The sequence below is a fragment of the Eurosta solidaginis genome, chromosome 5 (assembly GCF_040869045.1).
Source record: "Eurosta solidaginis isolate ZX-2024a chromosome 5, ASM4086904v1, whole genome shotgun sequence".
Taxonomy (NCBI): Eukaryota; Metazoa; Arthropoda; class Insecta; order Diptera; family Tephritidae; genus Eurosta; species Eurosta solidaginis.
This window is the reverse complement of record NC_090323.1, coordinates 228,859,979-228,884,089: the sequence shown is the minus strand read 5'-3', so window position 1 is coordinate 228,884,089 and position 24,111 is coordinate 228,859,979. Positions and strand designations below refer to the sequence as shown.

Genomic DNA, 24,111 nt, shown 5'->3' with positions numbered 1-24,111 from the left:
GCGGGGACTGGTCGTCGGGAATTTTTTCAGCTCTGCCCAATCTACGGCAACATTCTCATAAGCAATCATGAAAATTGGGTTAAGTAGCAACTGCCGAACAACTATTCTTAACACACTTTTGTCTCATTTCACAACCAGGGCTAGATTGAAAAAGAGGGATTATAAAGCACATACTGAATACAACCAATACTAACAAAATCTCCAAATATTAAAATTTTATGAAAATTGGGACTGAGTTTTAAGATATCGGCTCCCGCCGTGGGGTGATGGTAGCGTGCACGGTGGGTTCAACTAGGTTCAACTCCCGGGCGAAGTAACATGAAACATTTAGAAGCAAATTTTTTCAATTAGAAAGACATTTTCTAATCGGGGTCGCCCCTAGGAAGTGGTTTGACAAACACTCCGAATGTATTTCTGCCATGAAAAGCTTCTCATTGAAAATTCATCTGCCTTGCTGAAGCCGGCATAAAACATGTAGATGCCGTCCGGCCGATTTCTAGGGAAAATGAAAAGGGGCACGACGCAAATTATTATATAGATCACAGTTAGAATCGCAGTTAGCAAGTATTTTACGACCTAGTTCGATTTCTAGATTTGTACTTCACTGAAGCTTATATGATTATGGTACTATGTACATGCAAGGGCATAATATTTATGTTCTAATTTATATACGCTAACATTTTCATACATCCTTCCTACTGATTTTTTACTCCTGCTAAGCTCGAGTTAGTCTTTGCTGTGTTGGTCATTGGCAAAATTTAATTTCAGATATATTTCATGTCACTTTTATTGCATCCATTCGCTTCATTTCCTTTTTCCAGTTCGCTTCATTTCGATTTTTTACTATACACTATTATTATTCCTCTATTTTTGTTGTTTGTGTAACAAGAGAATTGTACTACAAAAAGTAATCAATATTACATTCGTCTCTCGCTCTGCTCATGCGTCATTGAATTTAAAGCACAAATAACAAATTTTATATTGCCTACTTGTAGGCGCATTGCATTATTTGCGTCGTTGATTGTTTGCATGCAAAAACACAAAATGTGTGATGTGTGTGGTATGAATAGACATTTCCATTTCCATTTGAATGAATTTTAGTGCCAGTGTAAACGTACTCCTTAAATTCGTATAAATATGAGTATGCAATAGTAGTAATTTTGCATAAGCTTTTGGTAATACATTCTTAAGTACATACAGAAGTACCCAGAATGAAAGTTGCGCAGCGCTGTGCTTTGTAAGGCACTAGACAATAGTTTCAAACCAGAAAATGAAAAACTTATGAGCACCAGGCAACGCATCACTAAGAGTGATTCCTGTGCTTCTTTTTTAGGAAGGAGCTGTGAAGCGTATATATAAGCTACTCCTTTAGAAGCCAGGAGGCTATGTCTTACAACGTGGAGTTTGTAAAGTGCTTGAAGCAAACTCCTTCCACGAGCTATTACTTTGGAAGCCAATAAGCCTTGCGATAGACTTTTGCGAGTACTTTTTACTCATATTTCGTACTGCGTTCAAAGTGCACACCTACTCATTTAGAGGTGAAATTAAAACACACGCTTTTATGTATTTTGTAATAAATATGTTACTTTCAAAGCATCGTTTAGGAGTGGTTTTTATAGCCTCCTGTGTTTATCACACGGAGTTTATAGCTAACGATATAGAAGACGTTCCATGGCAGTGGAATAAAATATACATTTTAGGTCTGTTTTTTTTTTTTACAGGGTAAAAAGCCCTCAACTGCACCCAGCCTACGCTTATGAACATTTGAAATTATTATATTATCATCGGTCCCTGATTAGTCTATTTCGTTTCAATTAAACTTAAAAACTGGGATAGTCCTATGCCTATGAAGTTACGCAACTTTTATATTTTCATTCAACTTTGAAGGTGGCCTCTACTCTTTTCCACACTCAAAACGAGATCTGGCAAATTCGGACACTCCCCCTGCCTCCCCCTGCGCTGCTTACCACGTTACGCGCTTGAAATTATAAAATGGTTGTATTTTCAGTGGTCATTGAATGTTCTGCAACGTTTAAACTTAATTATCCTTTGTAATGTGGGTGAGACCGCTCCCCTCTTCGTTACTCCTATAGCTCGCTCATAAATTTATGCAATCTTTGCATTATCATGGACTCTTGACAATCCTAAATGTTCAAATCAAACCTCACCGTTTAAAAAAGAGAGTTCCTCCCTCTTTTACATTCCTACCCCCACGCTCTCCCCCCTATCTACGCCGTTAAATATATATAATTATTGTGTATTTTACATTGTTTACAAAACTTAAATCAAACCACGGAAAACCCGGAAACCCGACCTCATCGTCCTCACTCCATCTAGCTACGGCTCTGAATATATCAAATTATTTTGCTATTTTCGGTCCTTGACAAGCATATAACTTTAGGCGAGGTTGAACTGGCTGGTCAATTAACACCTCACAAAGACTGATTGTGACCAAAGTGTAACCAGATTTGGCGGCCGAACTGAAACCCCAAATTTGGTACCAGGACTTATGTTATAAAATAACTCCGTCCTCTTCGCACATACTAAAAACTTTTTAGGATTCAGTAAAGTGCTGCCTCGGGTTCTCGAAACTAACGTGTCCTTAGCTTTCCATGAAAAAGTATTTTTGTTGATTTTTCGGAGGTCGCTTAAAAATGATATCCTGTTTCAAAAAACTAAAAAGCTTGAGAATAAAAAAATGACTCCTTGAAATATGCAACACATATTTTAATCACACTGAACCCACTTAAATGCAGTATTCAGGTGATTAACAAGCCTTAAAGTATACTTTAATTTGGTAGACAAATATTCTGGGTCTAACATTAGTCGGTTTGTGTTATTGCACGCCACAGGGTGGAAAAAATTATCTTACTTAATATTCTTTTATTTTATTTGTACAATTATTCTCTTTGGAAAATTTTCGTTCTCCCGCCAGTATGGTTAGTAGTGCCCTTACTAATTACATCAGTAACGCGCCTTAATCATCGGTGAATTTTTTTACAGTACAAAATCAACAAAAACGTCACATTCTCTTGCTACCTCAGCTGGAAAGTTCGAGCGTAATTCATGTCATATAGCCAACTGGTTATCATATCTTACACATAAAAAAAACAACTTTTGTTATAAGGCACCGTTAGGTATAAACTAATTCACACCACCCGTAAACAGATCTTATTTCCTTTTTTTTTCTTTGCTACGTTTGCATAGCTATAATACTTACCTGCATATTGAAATATTTTCTTCTCTCTTGCGACTCACAAACTGACAAGTATTTATTTCCCCCCGCGCATTAACACAGATAGATGTAAAGCATAGCACATCTTAACTCATGCGTTGCCTACTTTCAGGCGTGTTTGCATTAAATCGGTTTGTAGCCTGAAGCGAGCATTACAGAAGGATATACTGTATAATATCTCTCGTATGTCGGTCTGTCGATTGTCAGACTATGCAGTGTATATTTATTGATGTAGTCACATGTGCAGCATCATCAGTGTGAATGGTTATTGCAACGCCAACGCGATGCAACATCTTGTTGTATGGACATCTTCTCTACTTTCAATTCCATTCATTTCTTTCGTCTCGCTGTCTCTATATTAATTTTTCTCTTTTGTCGGAGTAGCAAAGGAAGAAGCTGCAAAGGAAATATAGTGCAGAGCAGATAATTATACATACAGATGTTCGTTGAAAGTTTTAAATACGCCATAAAAACATGTATGAATTTGCGCCGTTGTAAACTTAACTGCAGTAGTTAAAATATATATATATATACTCGGATATGGTAATGACAGGGTCCATCACCTCGTTTACCTCTTTTTCTTCTCCTTCATTTCACTTCCGTGCAATATTCGTCGTCCCATCTTACTAACTACTAACTGCTTTCTACGCCATAAATCACAGTCCAATGACAGTTTGTTGACTGTTATTGCTTTCAAATGCAAAATATGCACCAATGTTACTATAACTGTTATTTGTGTAAAAATAACACCAACAATAGAGCATTAGTAGTTATCTTAAGATAACAAAAACAATTGCATTAAAAAACCACTTTACACTGCAACATTGTGATGACAGCATAAAAAATGCATTTATTATAGATGCAGAAGTCATATAAGGCAAGAAATGGTGGTGAGTGGGTGCAAGGAAGAAGAACGCTTAATGTTAAATCTTGTCGCCGAAGTTATTATTGAGTGGATTTTTTTAATATTACTTGCAAACGCAGGTATAATTGGCTTTGTGAAATGCCAAAGCTACATTTGAATTTGTGCGAAATATTTATGTTACATACCTGTAGGCGGTTATCTGCATATTTTAGTTTAGCAAACTTTAAGAGCATACATAGGTAGGCAACAAGTTTAAACATGTCGTTGTAAAGTAGTGTAGCGAATATTAGCATCACTACGCTGTTAGTATATAATCGCAACACAAAAACATTAAAACAAGCCACACTTTATCATAATTTACACACATACATGAAAGGTGACGCGAAGTACATGCACACACATAACCAGCATCTCGAAGTGAAGAGGTATCTCACACACACACCTGCAGTCCTCAGCCGAAGTTCTTGCTCACACATACACATGCTTTTAAATAAATTACCAAGCAGAAGATACAACAGTTCTAGAAAGTGAAACGTCTAGACTTTTGGAGAAATATGCGGACGAGGTAACAGAGAGTACAAAAGCAGCGCAACCAGAGTAGTAACTAATGAGCTTAGCTCAGATTTAAACACGCTATTGGTTGTGAAGTATAATTGTGAAGTACTAGGTACTCCCAAAGTAATCTAAATAAATACCAGTTTTCAATATTGAATACTTCCAGGTAATTCATAGCTCTACCGAATAACAAATATACCTACTTACTTACTTAAATGGCGCGTAACCGTTAAATGGTTATAGCCGTCCAATCAGGCGCGCCAGTAGCTTCTTCGTTGGGCTAACTGAAGGACCGACGTACGGGCGGACGGACGGATGAACATGTCTTAGTTCTATAAATTGTTTTCGATATTGAGGATTTGGTATATGGAAGTCTATATCTATCTCGATTCCTTTATACCTGTACAAACAACCGTTATCCAATCAAATTTATAAAACACTGTGTACAAGTACAGTTGGGTATAAAAATCGACTCTTCATTATTCAATTATTTAAAGCTTTACTCCATAGCTACTTTTTCCATAATGGGTTTTTGATTATCTAGCTTAACTAACTACCAACATTCCATTTAATATTTTCAACAATTTTACTAAATTAATGCATTACTAATTTACCTTGATTATAACTTTGCGTGCAATTTAGCAAACTTCGTTACATATTTATAGGCGCATCACACCGAAATTTGTAGTACTAAGGCTCTAATGCATTTGACCCAAATTGAAATATTTGTAGCGATGTTGATCCGGAGGCTTCAAACACCTGTGTTTCGGTGTAGCATACATACACACACACACTGGCAAATACAAATGCATTTCTTAATCATGTGTACAAGCCAACACACACACATATACATACAGCTTAAAGTTCGTACTATAGTCAATTTACCACATTTTTAACCCCAAACGATTCAAAGCCATGCATGTTATGTCTCCCACTTTGGCATCTCTGCAACTCACTATACGGTACTTAAGCTAGATAACTTGCCATTAAATTCTTAAACTTTACTCACGGGTTGGTCATAATTGTTCTATTTGTATTTCACTCTGAAGTACAGCAGGTTACATGCAGAGTAAAGCACATGCCACATGCCACAGATGATGCGCATAGTCGTATTTGCATCATATGCCTTGCATGTTTTGGCAGCTACTTGTGCGTGTTTTTATACCCAGCTGTACTTGTAACCAGGGTATTATAACTTTGATTGGATAACGGTTGGTTGTACAGGTATAAAGGAATCGAGATAGATGTAGACTTCCATATATCAAGATCTTCAATATCGCAAAAAAATTTGATTGAGCCATGTCCGTCCGTACGTTAACACGATAACTTGAATAAATATTGGGATATCTTCACCAAATTTGGTACACGAGCTTATCTGGACCCAGAATAGATTGGTATTGAAAACGAGTGAAAACGGATGGTAACCACGCCCACTTTATATATATATACCATTTTGGAAAACACAATAAACCTGATTATTTAGTAAATAATACACCTAGAATGGTGAAATTTGACGTAGGTACTGATATTGAGACTCTTGATAAACATTTTAAAAAACTTTTTAAAATGGGCGTGGCACCGCCCACTTGTGATAAAATCAATTTTACAAATATTATTTATCGTAAATCAAAAATCGTTAAACCTATCGTAACAAAATTTGGCAAAGAGGCTGTCTTTACTCTAAGGGATGCTTTGAAGAAAAATTAACGAAATCGGTTATATAAAAGATTTTTAAAAGGGTCGTGGACGAATAAAATGAGGTATATCTTTGCAAAAATAGAGTTTTTTACAATGGTATTTCATTTCCCAAGTGGATTTATGACAATAAATAGGAAAAACTTCAAATTTTAAAAAATGGGCGTGGCACCGCCTCTTTTATGACTAAGCAATTTTCTATGTGTCGGGGATCATAACTCGAAGAAAAATTAACGGATCGTAATAAAATTGGGTACACAAATGGTTGGAAATATTTCTAGAAAAAATGGACGAGATTGGTTAAAGACCACGCCCACTTTTATATAAAAGATTTTTAAAAGGGTCATAGACGAAAATAATAAGCTATATCTTGGCGAAAAGAGCTTTGTATCAATGGAATTTTACTTTTTAAATTGAATTATAACCTTAAATTGGAAAACACTAAAATTTTTGAAAATGGGTGTTGCATCTGCCCCTTTTTTTCTAAGCAATTTTCAATGTTTCGGGACTAACTCGACGAAACATTTAATGTTTAACAGGAAATATTTTCGGTTAAATCGCCTTCTTTTACATAAAAGATTTTATAAAAGTGCGTAAATGAAGGTAATAAGCTATTTCTTGTAAAAGTTGGAAAATTTCGTTAGTAACCCTGCCCTTTTTTTCCAATAACGCTTTTTAGTACAACGGCACTTGCGTGTTTATGTTTATTGTTCTGTTCCCCATATCTGAAGGAAAACTGCATTATTACCCGCTCAAGGTTATTCGTGTTAGCCTTTGTATCCTTTTTGCTTCTTTTAAACGAAAATTAGTTCAGAATAAAAACATATATATATATATATATGTATTATTGCGCAGCCTTGTAACACTATTAAGCACACACAACAAAAAATAACAGCATTTCAAGTGTACAGCTGGGTATGTAATGTTCGGTTTTAACCGAACTTAGACTTCCTTACTTGTTATACGTACGAATGTAGGTGTGCAGGGAGCATTGAGCAACATTTGCCGCAACATGCCGTTATCATTAAGTAAGTAATTATTACGAACTCTCATTGTGCTAAATTGGATAACCACGAAAATTTCAGAAATTTAAAGTTAATATGTGATATGAAGTGTGTATACATGGGTATGTAAATGAGTCTAGAAGTATGTATGCTTATAAAAAACATTTTATTTAGGGTGGAGCTACGTAAACACGGAAATTTTTTTAAATTTGTTCAAATTTATTTGCCAAATTATTAGGCTTTGCGCGCATAAATTTTAATTAAACATTATAAAGCGTATCTGTAAAGCACTTCGTACCGCCGCCGAGAAAAATTGGTTAACAGCTACTGCGGAAAACAACGGGTACGATGATGAATGTCTCATTGCCACCATAAGAAAAAACGCTGACAGCAGGGGTAAATTAAAAACGAGCACAACAAGAAGGGTGTGCAAACACTACCGCGAGTTGAAAAGGGAAACGATACGCCTTTTTAGAAAGAAGAAAGCAGAAAGAAGCGTGAGGGCCAGAAGTTTAAGCTGCTAACGCCCGCGCATTTTACTAAAAAATTTGGCGACAGATGGAAGGTTTAAAGTCCAGGGCAAATTATTGTAAGAACAAACACGGGGACTTTGTAACCGATGAACAGAGAGTACTTAGATTATGGAGCGAACACTTCTGTGCTCTCCTCAAAGGAGACAGCAATGTACCGCACAGGGATGATGAACCCGATCCCGCAATCGATGATGATGTAGCTAATGTCCCCCCACCCGATTATGACTCAGTCATAATAGCAATAACCATATTCAACAAGCAAGGAAGGCTAAGTTCGGGTGTAACCGAACATTACATACTCAGCTGAGAGCTTTGGAGACAAAATAAGGGAAAATCACCATTTAGCAAAATGAACCTAGGGTAACCCTGGAATGTGTTTGTATGACATGGGTTTGAAATGGAAAGCATTAAAGAATATTTTAAAAGGTATTAATGAGGGTTTTAAAAGGGCTTGGCCCTTAGTTGTATATGTGAAGGAGTTTTCGAGATATCCACCAAAATGTGGACCAGGGTGACCCAGAACATCATCTGTCGGGTACCGCTAATTTATTTTTATATATAATACCACGATACTGTTTCTGCCAAAATTCCAAGGGCTTTTGATATCGCCCTGCAGAACTTTTTCATTTTCTTCTACTTAATATGATAGGTGTGATACCTATTTTACAAAGTTTTTTCCAAAGTTATGTTTTGCGTCAATAAGCCAATCCAATTATCGTCATAGAATCTATGCCCCTACCAAATTTCATAAGGGTTGGTAAATTTTTGTTCGACTTATGACATTAAAATTATTCTAGACAAATTAAATGAAAAAGGGCGGAGCCACGCCCATTTTGAAATTTTCTTTAATTTTTGTATTTTGTTGCACCATATCATTACTGGAGTTGACTGTTTACATAATTTACTTTTATACTGTAAAGATATTCAATTTTTTCTTAAAATTTGACTTTTAAAAAAAATTTTTTTAAAAAGTGGGCGTGTTCGTAATCCGATTTTGCTAATTTATATTTAGCACACATATAGTAATATTTTTAGTATTTTTTTCTTTTAGTAATAGGAGTGACGTTCCTGCCAAATTTCATCATGATATCTTCAACGACTGCCAAGTTACAGTTTGCAAAACTTTGAAATTACCTTCTTTTAAAAGTGGGCGGTGCCACGCCCATTGTCCCAAACTTTACTAGTTTTCTATTCTGCGTCATAAGGTCAACCCACCTACCATCATCGCTTTAGCCGTATTTGGTAATGAATTATCGCACTTTTTCTGTTTTTCGAAATTTTCGATATCGAAAAAGTGGGCGTGATTATGGTCCGATTTCGTTCATTTTAAATAGCTATCTGAGTTGAGTGCCCAAGAACCTACATACCAAATTTCGTCAAGATACCTCAAAACTTACTCAAGTTATCGTGTTTACGAACGGACGGACGGACATGGCTAAATGAATTTCTTTTTTCGCCCAGATCATTTTGATATATAGAAGCCTATATCTATCTCGATTAGTTTATGCCGTTACGGATTACCGTTATGCGAACAAAATTAATATACTCTGTGAGCTCTGCTCAGTATCGCGCTGATGAATTGCCTGCGGAGCTATTCAAATACGGCGGCACATGCACCAGCTTCTTTGCAAAATATGGTCGGACAACTGCATGCCCGACGACTGGAATCTAAGTGTTCTTTGCCCAGTTCACAAGAAAGTGGATCCTGCAAACTGCGCCAACTATCGCGAAGTCAATATTGTCAATATCGCATTTAAGGTCTTGTCAAGTGTATAGTGCGATCATCGACCAGATTTGCAAAACGCGGCAAATATTGGACAAAACCCAGGAAAAAGAAACGACACTCATCACCTCTTCCTGGATTTTAAAGCCGCCTTCGACTGCACGAAAAAGAGTTGGCTTTATGAACCTCTGTATTAATTTGGTTTCCCCGCCAAACTTATATGGCTGTGCAAAATGATGTTGAGCAAAACCGGCAACACAGTCAGAATTGGTAAGGATTTCTCCGTGCCGTTCGAAACTAAACAAGGTTTCAGACAGGGTAACCCCTGTGTGCGATTTCTTTAATTTGATGCTGGGAAACATAACAGAAGTTGAAGAACTTAACCGCTCTGTAATAATATTCTATAAAAGCGTGCAATTACTAGCGCATGCTGACGACATTGTTGTTAAGTTCTGCCTACTAAAACTAGAAAAGAAGCAGAAGAGATGGATTTAGTGGTGAATGTAGACAAAACGAAGTACCTGCTGTCATTAAGCAAAGAGTCAGCGCATTTGCGACCACGCAGTCACGTCACTGTTGGCAGCCATAATTTCGAAATAGCAAAAGACCAGCATTAACGCAAACAACAACATCAGCTCTGAAATACAGCGAAGAAACTTGCCAATAAATACTACTTTGGACTAGGTAGACAATACTTTTAAATTCAAGTCCTCTATCGTAAAATGAAAATCAAGCTCTAAGTCAATTCAGCACGCGTCCTGCTATATGGTGCAGACGCATGGACCACGATAACATTAGATAATGAGGTTGTGGTGAAGGAAAGAAAAATTCTTCGAAATATTTATAGGCCTCTACGCGTCGGCGTGATAAGCTGTGCCAGCTTTATGCAGACACCCACATAGTCAAGCGAATTAAAACAAAGAGTCTAAGTTGGCTAGGTCATCTTATGCATTTCAAAGATGATGCTCTAGCCAAGAAAGTATTTTCATCGGAACTCGCCTACGAAAACAGTGGTAAAGGGCGACCCTCACTCAGTTACAAGGATTATTTGGAAAACGATTTTAATTCTTTTAGAGTGTTCAATTGGCGCCAGTTAGTAAAGCGAAGAAGCGACTGGCGCTCCTTGTTGAACCCGTGTACATATATATATAATGTCTTTCAATAACTCCATTCATTTCAATTTAGGAAGTTCCCTCGTGGAGTACGGTCCCATACCTACAGGAGTTGCTGATCAGTTATAACATTTTCTGTTAAACAGAACAGAAACATCCTCATGCATAAGGACGGGAATTGTTACAGCTTGTCAGACATTTCAAACGTCAGCGCAAGGCTCATCAACTGCGCTGGTTGGCAGACCATGCTAGCCCTAGTATCAGGCCAGCTGCCATTACTTCTCTCCGTGGAACGATGATTTCATCACATCTCGGGCATAAACTTACGCATCGGAAAGCTTGTCGATAAACACAATCGGGCGAAATGGAAGTAGCATCTAAAGAGCTTCAAAATCTCTGTCGATTTTGGTAAGCTATGGTCAGTAGTAAAATCTTTCTCAAATCCGACTAAGCTCACGGTGAATATGTCTAAATGCGCTAGCGCTTTGTGCCGGTAGTACGCAATAAATTTCTTGGTTGATAAATCTATACGTCAGGGCAACAGACCCGCACATAAACATAAACATAAACACAGCGCGACTCTCATTACCATTACCGCCAAAGAGGTTGAAGAATCCTTCAAACACGCTAAACCATGGAGACAAATACGTTCAGGCGAGATTACCATGCCGTTGCTAAAAAACCTTGGCAAGGAGCAATTCAGTTATCTGTCGTTTGTCTTCACCTTGTCTCTGTTATCCCTAAAAAATTGATAATGGCGTTTGTAGTACCGCTATAAGTGCCTGAGAAACCAGAACCAAGAGGACTCATATCGTCCGATGTCTCTCCTTTCGCCAGTAGCCATGGCACTTGCAGCTGTCCTGCTCTCTCATTTCTCGCAAGTTGTTATCCATAACGGCCGCCGTGGTGTGGTGGCAGCCTACCACATCAAAGATCCTATGTTTGAGACCCGGGCAAAGAAACAACAAAACTTTGGAAAAAAGTATTTTTAAATAGAAAAAGCAAGAAGCATGACGTAAATTGGTGGAGGTTATCGCACCTTGTATTTAATTTATTTAATTTTATGCATCGGCTTCTCATAAGGGGTATTTTGAGGAATTAATTTTGTGTTTGTTTGATAATGGTGTATTCAATTTGTACTTATTATTAAGAATTCATAAGCTTAACACCGGCTTATAATAATTGAATATTCAATTATTATGTCTTTCTAAGAGAAACTGAAAAGAAATAAAGAAACATTTACTGGCATATTGCGATGGTACAATTTCGAAAACCGCCAACGTAATCATCATCAGGCGATTTCGTAATGTTATCAAAGGTTTCACCGACATTCGAACCAACTGCAACAGCAGTTTCTCTGTGTGATTCGCGGTTCGAATCTCGGTGAAACCTTTGATAGCATTGTTAAGCTCATGAATTCTTAATAATAAGGAATTCATTTTGTTTTGTTGATTTTCCGACATGGTGGAAAAGCGACGGACAAGAATTCCAATATACAACTAATTTGAGGACCTCGGAAAACATATTTTTCATTTAACTCCATTTTATTGAATCTAGTTTACGAACCAAAATTGACGTTAAGATGCCTGCCTACGTCAAAGAGTGATTTCACCTCGTATACTCATACCATGGTTACCAGAAGTTTATTTTAACGACCACTGAAAAACCCTATCAAAAACCAGGACCTATGTTATAAAATAATTTCGTCCACTTGGCAAATACCAGAAGCCTTCTAGGACCTATGCCACTTGCTGTCTCTAGATCTGACAGCTTTATCACTGCTAATAGCTGGAGTATTAGCTGGCAAGCGCAGGGCACGAGCACAAAACGTGCTTGATCGTTTCCTCCTCCAACCCGCACTTCCTACATCTGCTATCACTGACAAAGCCTAATTTAAAGGCATGTGACGCCAGAAGGCAGTGTCCAGTCGGAATACGCATCATGAGTCTACTGTCCTCTCTTTTTAATCATAGAAGCAACTTTGTTAGTCTAAGGTTGTAAGACCTAAACATAATCTTCTACACTTTACAGCCCCGAACAACGATGTAATTATGTCTCACTACTGCAATGAATTTATAGTCTGGTGCGGAGTTTTTGCTTACTTGAAACTCCTATACATCTGTAAATTGTTCTTGTCTTTTGACAATTATTCTTCATGACCTCGTATTCATTATTACTCTAGTTGTAATATAGTGATAGAGGTTGACTAATACTTGATAAAACTTTCTTCTTAAAGTTTAATTAATGATTTCGCCTGCAATCTCGCCCAATTCTGCCTATTTTCCATACCAATCTGCTTTAATTCAATATTTTATTTGTTTATGATATTTCAATTTTTTGCAAAATTTTTCCAAAACCGAAAGCTGCCGTGGTGTATAGACGGTGTGCTGGCTTAACTAACTAATATTGTTTTCACACAGACGGCTTATTGAATAATAAAGGCAGTTTTCTACATTAAGACGCTTATTGAGCTCAATCTTCCCTACAAAATTCGAATCTATAATTGTTTCCTTAGTAGCTAATCGAATGCCTAATGAAGTCAAAAGCACAATGCAACTCTGTTGGCAGTGTTCCACTTCTTAGTTATTCGTGTGTTCAGTGCTTAAAAATGTCATTTGTCAAAGTAAATGTCATTGTCTGCATGGCGGAACATACAAGGTGGTCGCATCGAACAGCTGATTACAACCTTTTTTATTTGATTTGATACATCAACTACCTTAGTACGATTTTGACATTTGTCCATCGAATTTACTAGTACATGGAATTTTTTTTATGTTTGTAGGTATGTCACCATGCTGCCACCTTGTATCGTTCCGCCATGATTGTCTGTCATATAGCATTGTCATTTTATTCGCATGACATTTCATCCTTCATACTAATTGAGCAGTTACTTCTGTGTGAAAGCAAAAAATTTACGATTTCATTAGAAGGTGAAATGAGATCATTAAGTTTCTGTGTAAAAACAGTATAACCAAAGCTCCCCGACCCATATGACGGGACAACTTACACTCAAATGCTTTAGAAAATGTTTCTAAAACGGGTTTGCCCTGCCTGTATGTCGTTTCACAAGCCCACCTACACCCATTTTTAGGACTAATTATAAATCGACACACAATAAGTTGGAAGCAAATCTAAAGGCTCCATTACTGATACTTAGCATAGACTTGACTTGACTTGAGAACTGTCACTTACAGTTCTGTTAAATGAACATTGCATGTTACTGATTACTCAAAACTTGGCAACACTTAACTTGACTTAGAAGTCTGTTGAATTTTGATTTTCTATGTAAGTTCTAAGTGACGTTTACATTCTGAGATGCCATTTGTTTGTTTCCATTTCCTTTTGACATTTTTTCATACAAATTGACATTTATTTAAAAATAAATTTCAACGCTGATTATGATGCCAGATTGTATGCGCCAAGTGGAGTATAATCGTGGCTAAGTTGCCAAGTTTACGCCAAGTCAAGTCAAGTCTATGCTAAGTATCAGTAATGGAGCCTTAAGTCTTAGAGTCAAGATATGTATAACGTCACGAGTCATTGTTTATCGTGTGAACCAAAATTCTATCCTTCGATGTGTGACAGTGAACCTGAATGCATTCATGAAGGTTTTGGTATTATATAATGGTGACTGTGAAAATGAGTGACTGCGTCGCAAAGTGTCACCGCGCTGTACATAATCGGGGTCTTAATCTCTTTCTGATGCTGATAGTCTTCAGATATAATTTAAAACTATCTCTATTATATTACTTTGTATCTAATTTAAAATAAGTATAAAAATCATAAAGCTAACACATGATGTTCAATGTATTAAAGTTTTTCTAACACATACACATGAAGAGTGAACTTTAAGATTTTAAAATTTTGCTACCGATTTTGTTATTGTTGCTACTGTTGACTTTACCTTTTGCTAAAGATTGCATATTGCATCTGTTGTGACATGTCTGCTATTTATAGTGAAAATTCGATTTTCGAATTTTCATCTTTGAATCAAAATGCCAGTAATTGGCATATGTAAATGCATACATACATTAAACACACACACAAAAAGTATAAAATTCTAACTGTATACAGCAGATACTGTTACGGAGCTTCGACGCTGATGCCGAAATTTTGGTATTACCGATTGTTCTAGACTTCAGATTCTGATGTCAGTTCCGACAATTTGGCACCTTAGTTATTATGGATGCCAAGCATTTGAAAGAGCTTTTGTTAAATGGTAGCCAATCACAGTGAATAGGAAATGTAGGCAGTGATGAGCTAAATGTGAATTGAAAAGTTATTTACCACAAAAGAAGGGATCTCACGATAGTACATTGTAGGTGATGGATATAATAAATATAATTCATTTAACACAATTTATCAATACAGATAATATAATTAAGTTTATTAATAAAGAGTTTATATATTTTACAAGTAGTAGAATATATTTTTTTAATAATCAAAAAATGAAAATTTTTCAAATACATATAACAAATCAAAAAATAAAAATAAAATTATTGACTCAACTAATGAATTTACAAAGTATATAAAGTTAAAGTAAAATTTATAATCACCCTTATTATGATTGTCGTCGTCGTCACTCATGGCGGAACGATACACGGTGGCAGCATGATGGATGACATATACATAAACATAAGTAAAAATTCCATGTACTTTGTTTTTGTAAATTCGTTGGACAAATGTCAAAATCGTATTGCGCCGGAAATTGATGTCTCAAATCAAATAAAAAAAGTTTATAATCAGCTGTCCCATGCTGCCACCTTGTATCGTTCCGCCATGTCGTCACTGAACGACGACTCACGAAGGCGTGTTAAATTCGGTATTGCCATCGTCGTTTTCGTAACTATTGACGACTATCGACACATGTTTGGTATTGGCTAAGAAAATTTGCTGTCATCGTCGCCCTGTTTTTACTGGCGACAGAAGAAAAATATGTGTGTTGTGTGAATGACAGTAAGTTGTTTATGAAAACAATTGATGGATCAATATAATTCAATTGACATAAAGTGATCATATATTGACCCTCTGTCGGAATGCTGACGGTGCCGGCTGCGACGTCCCTGTGTCGTTATGACAGAGACAATTTTAAGATAGAGATGTTGCAGTGACGAAAAATAGTGTGAAGCAAGCTTCACAAACTCTAGTAGGTCACATTCACCACTTACCACGGCAGAATTTGTTAAACTACCACTGTCTGTATTTATTATTTAACAATTATTTGTACACTTTTAATTCAGCTAATGTGTTCAGAATTTACATTTTTATACCCTAAAACTACAATCAGTGTATTCTGCGTGCTTAAATTATGTTAAAACTTGTGTTAAAATTTGCGGTGTGGTGGAAGTGACCTACTAGAATTTTGTGAAGCTCCGCTGCTTACCACCGAAGTTCGCGCCTGCAACATCTCTTCAAATTTGTCTCTGACTATGAGGGACAAATATCTTATCATACTTATTAGCAGAGCTGCTTGACCCCTAAACACTTATCGTACTTTTGTTTTTGTTTTGCCCTGACAGTTACAAATTCACACTTTGAATACAAAAAAAATCTTCATAGCACTCTCATATGCCCTCACATATAAATTCGATTCATATTAAAGTGCCTGAATTTCATATGAAAGTGCAAAGAAAAAGCACTTCCATATGAAGCCGAGGCTAATTTATACTAACAAATTGACAACAAAAATTTTTTCAAAAATTGTGTAGCACTGAGAAAAATTTTAATTCGAAAATTTTTTCATTTCAGCGACCATCAAAATTCCTGAAACATTTAAAATAATTTTTTAATTATTTTCAGTTTAAAAAAGTTTCACTGTATATATAACTTGGATATGTATTGTGATTTTCACTTCAATTAAACATTTTTTAACATCCCTGCTTATTAGCTATCGTTTTGTTTTGTCTTACGTCATTCAAGTTGGCCTTGAGCGAATCAATTTCTGTAGAAGAGAAAAAATCGATTGAGAGCGCGATCAGAAAATCGACTCGAATGAAAGCAAATCCTGGCATATTCACTCACGCCTTAAGTCATACCACCAGCATCAACTATTGATTATTATATTTGCATGTTTCTTTTACGCTGCGACAATTTCCTATATCGATTCCTATTCCGATTGAGAAAACCCTAATATTGAATGCCGTTTTCGGTACCGAAAAACTCACATCCGTTACATCCCTAGTATGTCCATGCATTTATATAAAATCAAAAATAACAAAGGGATAGCTTCCCTGGCAATAATAACTACAACTGCAAGACGTATAATGAAATTTATATATTTTTTTAGATTTTCAATTATGGCTTTGATGATCGTCACCTTAGAACTCACCGAAGGTGAAAATTTCTTTTAGCATGTGAGTGATGTATTTTTATTCATTGGGGTGAGCACAAACAAAATCGAAATAGTTTTCCTTGAATGGACTGCAGAAAAATGTATTCAAGTTAACTACAGCTCAACCAAGGATAACTTTGCCAAAAGGCAAAAAAAATGAGCTTTTCGAAGATAGCTACGTCAGCATCCTATCGGTTTTAACAAATACCGAGAAAATATTGTTTTGTTATCGGCTTAATATCGACAGCGAATTATTAACGTCAAGTTATCGTTTTTTTATGGGCTCTTCATCGGTTTCTTATTAGTTTCTTAACGACCAGCCTAGACAGATGTTTCATCGATTTAGTCCGAGCTTCCAATCCAATGCGCGTCATGCTTCTTTTAATTTTTTTTTTTTCATATAGGCGGGACCTACAATTTTTTACGCCGACTCCGGACGGCGTCTTAAAGGAAGATCAGTTTTCACTGCGAAGCTTTTCACGGCAGAAATACACTCGAAGTGTTTGCCAAATTAATGCCGAGAGCGACCCCGCTCTGAAAAAATGTTCTTCTTATTGAAAAACCTTCCTTCTTAATTTTTGTTGCCTTTCCCGGCACTTGTTGCCTTGATCTTCGATGTGGTAGGCGTAGCACGCTATTACCATGGCCGCCGAATTTTAATTGAAGTTTAATCGGTGTATGTTTCATAACCTACGATTACACGCCGATAATTTTTCGGTATCAAATATAAAATGGCAAATCGGTAGCTTCTCGTTAACAAATCGATCAATTTCCGCTAGCAAATTGGTAAAACTTGGATAACAAATAGATAACTTTAGTATTAACTATGGATAATAAATCTCTAACTTTTTGATAGCGTATAAATAAGTTTTTTATAAATCATAACGATAATAAATCGATAACTTTTTGATAAAAAATCGTAAATTTTTCGATAGTAAATCGTTAACGTTCCGATAAAAATCAATATTAAGTCGATGATATATGCGAAGCTCAATCGCAACTTTTGTTGTTGAAAGAAAAGTTCATTAAATTTCGATAACAATTCGTGAAGTCTATATGAGACTGTACCCCGTCGATAACACACCAATAACAAATTCATAAATCTTCAATAAAATATGGATAACACGCCGATCGCTAAAAAACCGTTAACCGATTAATAACAAACCATCCAGTTTCGGTTAAGACTCAAGTACATTGTTTCCCTACTACGCCACAGTATTTGTCTTTACATTTACGCTTACATTCTGTATTCCCCATACAGCCTAACAATCTCATCCACAGCCTACACTTATTCTACGCTAACGTTCTGTATTGTCCCATACAACATACCAATACTACATACTACGCCTACAGTTACATTCTATATTCCCCCATATAGCATTCCACTTCCAAAGACTACGCTTACGCTTAGACTTACCTTACGCTTACATTCTGGATTCCCCATACCGTGACCAAAGGATTCTTCCCATCCTTTAGAGGCCTAAATACAATTTATATTTCATGCGGTTATATTTATTAAAATCAGTTTTTCGATTTTTTGTATTAATTTCCGTTTACTTCTTTTTTACAGCATAACTGAATCGGTAACAGTTACATTTACGAACTACTAGCACAAATCAAGTAAAGCTGGGCATTCCAATTAAATTCAAAATGTAAGTAAAAGTTGCTGAATCATACCGTTAACTAATAGCAAATCCATCTCAAGCGTTCTATCAAAGGGTATAGTACTAAGTGAAATGCTACTGTTATCAAAAATAGCAGTATCATTCAAAATACGAAACAAAAAACCGAATAACATCACATTTACACGCAATCTTTCATAAGAACCCAACAAAAAGTGGCATAAGTGCTTGTAAGCATTTGATAATAAGCTGCTTGCTCAGCTGCGCCATCTAATTGTTGCTGCTGTTAATTCTATGATGACTAGAACATGTTTCTAAATTTCATATTTTTCGTGGGAGTGAACTTTAGCATCTGTGGCTATACGTGTGTGGAAGCCAGGCGCCTCTTACTATCCGTTCAACCATATGACTATGAGAGAACTTTGGCAAACGTTTTGAGACCTAAGGTTTGAGAGCAACTTCTGTCATCAGAGAAACGGAGTGGGCAACTTCATGGTTGCCAGCTTTAAAGTCAAATTGGGCCAAGAATGGCCTCTTCCAATGATTTGAAGCTTATTGACTTCGCCGTGGCACGAAGTATATTCATCTGTAGTACCAGTATTCAGCAAGCTACTTAGTTGTCTCCTAATCGAAGAACACAAAACCAAATCGATGACGTTGTGATCAACGACAGATATATGTAGCTCCAGTGCTCTTTGTACTCGCACTTTACGAAGTCCATGTATCGACTCGACCCATGTGTCGGCCAAAACACGCATACGTCTCTGTGCAATGTTAAAAGTGAGCGAATACAGTCGTGAGATTGTAGGCGAAAAAACAGCTTATAATTAGTCCACTTGACTCTTAAACCTGCTCACTAAGAACACTTTTCGACCTAACGGTGGAATGGATCAGCGTTACCAAATTTCCCACTCACTACGTACGCGGATATTATAGAGTTCCATCGAATACGTAAAAGTAACTGGCACAATGAGAAATGTCGCGTCGCCTAGGAAGATAAGGACGCTGACTAAAGGTTACTTATATACGCGGTATATGGTAGCTCGGCGAGAAGGAGAAATAGAGATGGTTACTTAGAAAAAAGAAAATTTCGGCCAAGCGGCGGACGTGTAATACTGTCTGATATGAAAAATGTTCGGAACTTCTACCAGAAAATCTGACTGATAATTAATAATGCAGTAATTACACTGTGCAACAGCTGGCTGGGTATTGGACGAAACCCACTTGTTTGTAGAGATTGAGGCTTATGTAGACAAAGTACTATCTCCGTTTTTCGAAGTTAGCCTCCAAAAAATAGATATCGGCTTTCAAAGTTCGAAATTCTACATTTCGAAATTTATTTTTTTTTTTTTTGTTAACGCGTTCAGCAAATTAAAAAAGTAAAAATGTGGTCGTGGGCCGCCTCTCTCTTTCATTTGAATGGCTGAATTTTTTTTTTTTTTTTTGTAAAATTACAGTACGAGCAATTCCAGTGCAGAGTATGTGCAGACATGAGAGTAGTAGCCACTATCATGGGACTATCTGACTTTTCACCTCGTATAACTGCTGTTATACTAAATTTCTCAAAAAAAGAATTCAATCCTTCAAATAACGGAAAAGAGTGAACCACGACCACATTTTTACTTTTTTAATTTGCTGAAGGCGTTAACAAAAAAATAAAATTTCGAAATGTAGAGCTTCGAACTTCGAAAGCCGATATCTATTTTTTGAAGGCGAACTTCGAAAAACGGAGGTAGTAATTTTTATACTTAAGCCCCAATCTCCTCAAAAAAGTTAGTTTGGTCCAATACCCAGAAGAAAAGTTGATTTTGTCGCATAGTGTTATAATAGCGACCTAGTAACCGACGTACAGAGTATGCTTAAACTACGGAAGGAACGTTTGTACTTATTGCCTAATAGCAAGGGAGATGACGGAACCTAAATCCAAATTCATGAGGAAAGAATAAATGACTCGCCCAGAACTACCAAACAATAAGAATGGCAATATCTTGGTGGAAAAATAACAATGCACTTGGAAATAACAGACTATCCTCCGAGCTGTTTAATCTTGAAGGCGAATAAAATATATTATATAAATGTAAGGCGCGACAACCTCAGAAGAGATGTTAAGGCCGAGCTTCTCTTCCAATCTGCGTCGTGTTCCGTTTTAAGTTTTTCTGCATATTCGCGGGACGGAACCTACATGTTTTATGCTGACTCCAACAGGCGTTCGTCTGCAAGGCAGCTGATTATTCATTGAGAGCTTTTCATGGCAGAAATACACACTGCTTGCCAAACACTGCCGAGTGGAGACCCCGCTTAGAAAACTTTTCTTCTAATTAAAAAAAAATTTGTTTCCAAAATCTTGATGTTACTTTTCCTGGGGCGTGAACCTAGGATCTTCGGTGTGAATGGCGGAACACGATACCATAACACCACGGCGGCCGCTTAAAGGCGAATAGTTGGCAAAAAACCGCCACTCTTATGAAAAATATTATCAGACGTACGCGCCTGCAGAATGTGAGGGTGCTCTGCCAATTTTACAATGAGGACGATCCTGTGGAATGAGTCTACTTAACACCGCATAAAAAGTTATTTCTAGCATGTTCTATAAAATACCAAAGCACTAAGTCAACGAACTGGTTGGGTTTTCCATTGTTGCTTGAACCTTTATAAAACTTATTTTTACCAAACTTTCCCTATTTTGGAAATCATACCCAATCATATAAGCCACTCGCACCATCTTGACTTAGCTGTATGCTGCTATGGTGGAAATCGTAACCATTGCGGGAAAAGATGGGATGGCCATTGAAGATTTCGAGTAAAGTTTTATGAAAAATTAATGATCATGTCTGCGATACCAGCGACATATATTCAAGAAGGTTTAATGACGACCATTATTCGAATTGATGAAAAAGCTCCAGCCAAGAGAGTAGTTCTATCGACGACCTCCTTTGAGTTGGGAGAGAAGTTGGGATAAGCATCTATCACTCTTGTTGTTGACAATTGGTGTAAGTTATCGTGTAGCAGAAATGACTGCAGATGCAGCGACAGATGCGTCGTTGTCAATTATTATGCTTTACAAATTTTTGTTGGGTATGCACAAGCTTTGAAATTTCATATTTACACAACACGCTGCTCGTTCGTTCCATTTTTCGCGCACACTTGAAGGTAGCTGGAGTTCCGTAAGTAAGTGCAATAACAACTCCCTTGGCAGCAACTATCGCTCTCATTCAGCTGAAAAATAATTGCATACTTCTAATAGCGTTGATGCATAAATTTTATGAGCGTTTTTGTAAAGTAACAACAACAATAATAATACATGCGATACCACGTCTGGCACTAGATAATTTGTGTCAAAATTGAATTTTATGTTCTTTTCGTTTTCCTTTTTAAAAGGTTTTATGATGCTTCTTTTATTATAAAATAGAGTGGGTAAAGAACTAACAAAAAAGTTACGAAAACAAGTTTAAGTAAGCAGTGAGACTTTTTAATTGCTCTTTAGACTGCTATTAATAATTCTTTTTCTACCCAACTTCTTTTGTTTTTGGCAAGAAAAATATATACAACAACAACAAAAAGCATGCTTCTGAATATTTTGATTTGCATTGCTTTTAATTAAAAAGACTGCCAACTATTACGACTTGACCCATACATGACTTCCCTGTATTCGGCTGAGTTGTTGTGCCGCAGTTACATTTGTAAATTTTAGTCACAATAATATTTTTTTCATATTTCCATTACTTACAAATTCTTTAGAGACTTATTCAATTCTCAACCAGTTTGCATATTTTTCACTTTGTTAAAGATCCGTTTAGCTCGTCTTAAGAGCTGCTCTATCATTTTTTTCTTCATGACTTTTGGTTCCCTTCTCTTTGCTCCAAAAAACTGCTTCAAACAAAAATGAAAAATTTGTTGACTAAATTTAGTATAGTGATATTTTACTTTAGTTACGTAAATATCTTAATCGCCAGTAAAATTAAAAATATATACTAGCAGGTATCCAGATCCGCCCACCATCTAAGGCACTATCAAGTAATATATAGATTTGGGATCAGGCATGGACTATTTTCACGGCCTTTTCGGAATCGATTCGTGACTGTTTCCAGTTCATTACGAAACCTACTTGGGATTATCTGGGGAACATAATTTCGGAATAGTTTTCGGTATAATTTCGAGATTATCTCTGAATTAATTCGGGATTGGTTTCAAGACTAGCCTGGGATCAATTTGATATTATTTTCGTATTATCTCCTCAAAACTTTGATACCGTATTGACGCTATTTCAGGAAACTAACTCCGTATCATTTGGAGATCTTCTGGCGATCATCTCGATATAATTGCGAAAATGTTTTCGGGTTCGTTTCGGTTCTATTTACACATTATTTCGTAATTGTTGCGATATCACTTTGGGACTTTTTCGAATTGTTTCCCTATTTCATTATCGCTTCGCTTTGTCTTCAGAATTTTTTAGGGATTACTTTGCAACAACTTAGGGATCACTTTGGTACCATCTCCTTACTTTGGGGTTGTTTCGAGACTATTTCGGGACAATTTTGATAAAGCTTTGGAACTGTTTTCGGGTTAATTTCAATATTAATTTCGGTTTAATTTCAGGGCTGCTTTTGGGATCAATTCGAAATTGTTTTCGGATCATTTTGAAACTATCTCTTACCTCTGACCACTTCGGGTATGTATTCGAGATTCCTGTCTATTTTAAGGTAGTTTTCTGATCAGTTTGATATTATTTGGAATCAATTAAGAATCGTTTCGTTATTTTTTTCATAATGTGTTCGAAACCGGTTCGGCATTGTTTTCTGTATCTCTTCGAGACATTTCTGGGACTATTTTTTCGACATTGATTTCGGGATAACTATTATGGGATAATTTCGGTACTATATTCCCAATCGATTCGCGGATATTTCGAAATCAATTCAGGGTCTATTTTTGAATATCTTCAGGATTACTTTCGGTGTCATTTCGGATATTTTCAAAACTATCATCGTGTGCTTTTTGGGCCTACTTCAGCGCTAATCTATAACTATGTCTAAATGATTTAGGGACTATTTGCGAGATCTTTCTGGTCTGATCATTTCGAGGCCTTTTGGGCTTTTTTCGGAATCATTTCGGCGTCTGGGATGGAATAATTAGAAACCATTTTCATGGTAAGTTCGGGACTATATAAAGCTAACTTACGGGATCATAACGGGCCATATCGGGATAAGTTCGTGACTATTTCGGGAATAACTGCAAATAGTTTTTGCATAAATATGATCTCTTGATTATTTCGGAACTATTTTGTAATTATTTCGAGACTATGTCGAGATTATTTAGGAACATTTTGGGATACTATTTCGTTAAGATTTCGGGAATATTCGGGACTGTTGTCAAGTTGTACTCGGTCATTTCCCGAAAGTGTTTTGGCCATTTTCAGGACAACTTGAAGACTTTTTACTA

At 36.5% G+C, this 24,111-nt stretch overlaps 1 protein-coding gene across 1 annotated transcript in view; it reads left to right on the top strand.

Moving 5' to 3' along the window:
* LOC137252694 (uncharacterized) overlaps positions 1–24,111 on the top strand; it is a 286,535-nt gene that overhangs the window by 111,017 nt on the left and 151,407 nt on the right. The window contains exon 3 of the mRNA XM_067788741.1: positions 18,624–18,705. The gene's annotated coding sequence lies outside the window, so the exon portion shown is untranslated. The remainder of the gene's footprint in view (positions 1–18,623; positions 18,706–24,111) is intronic.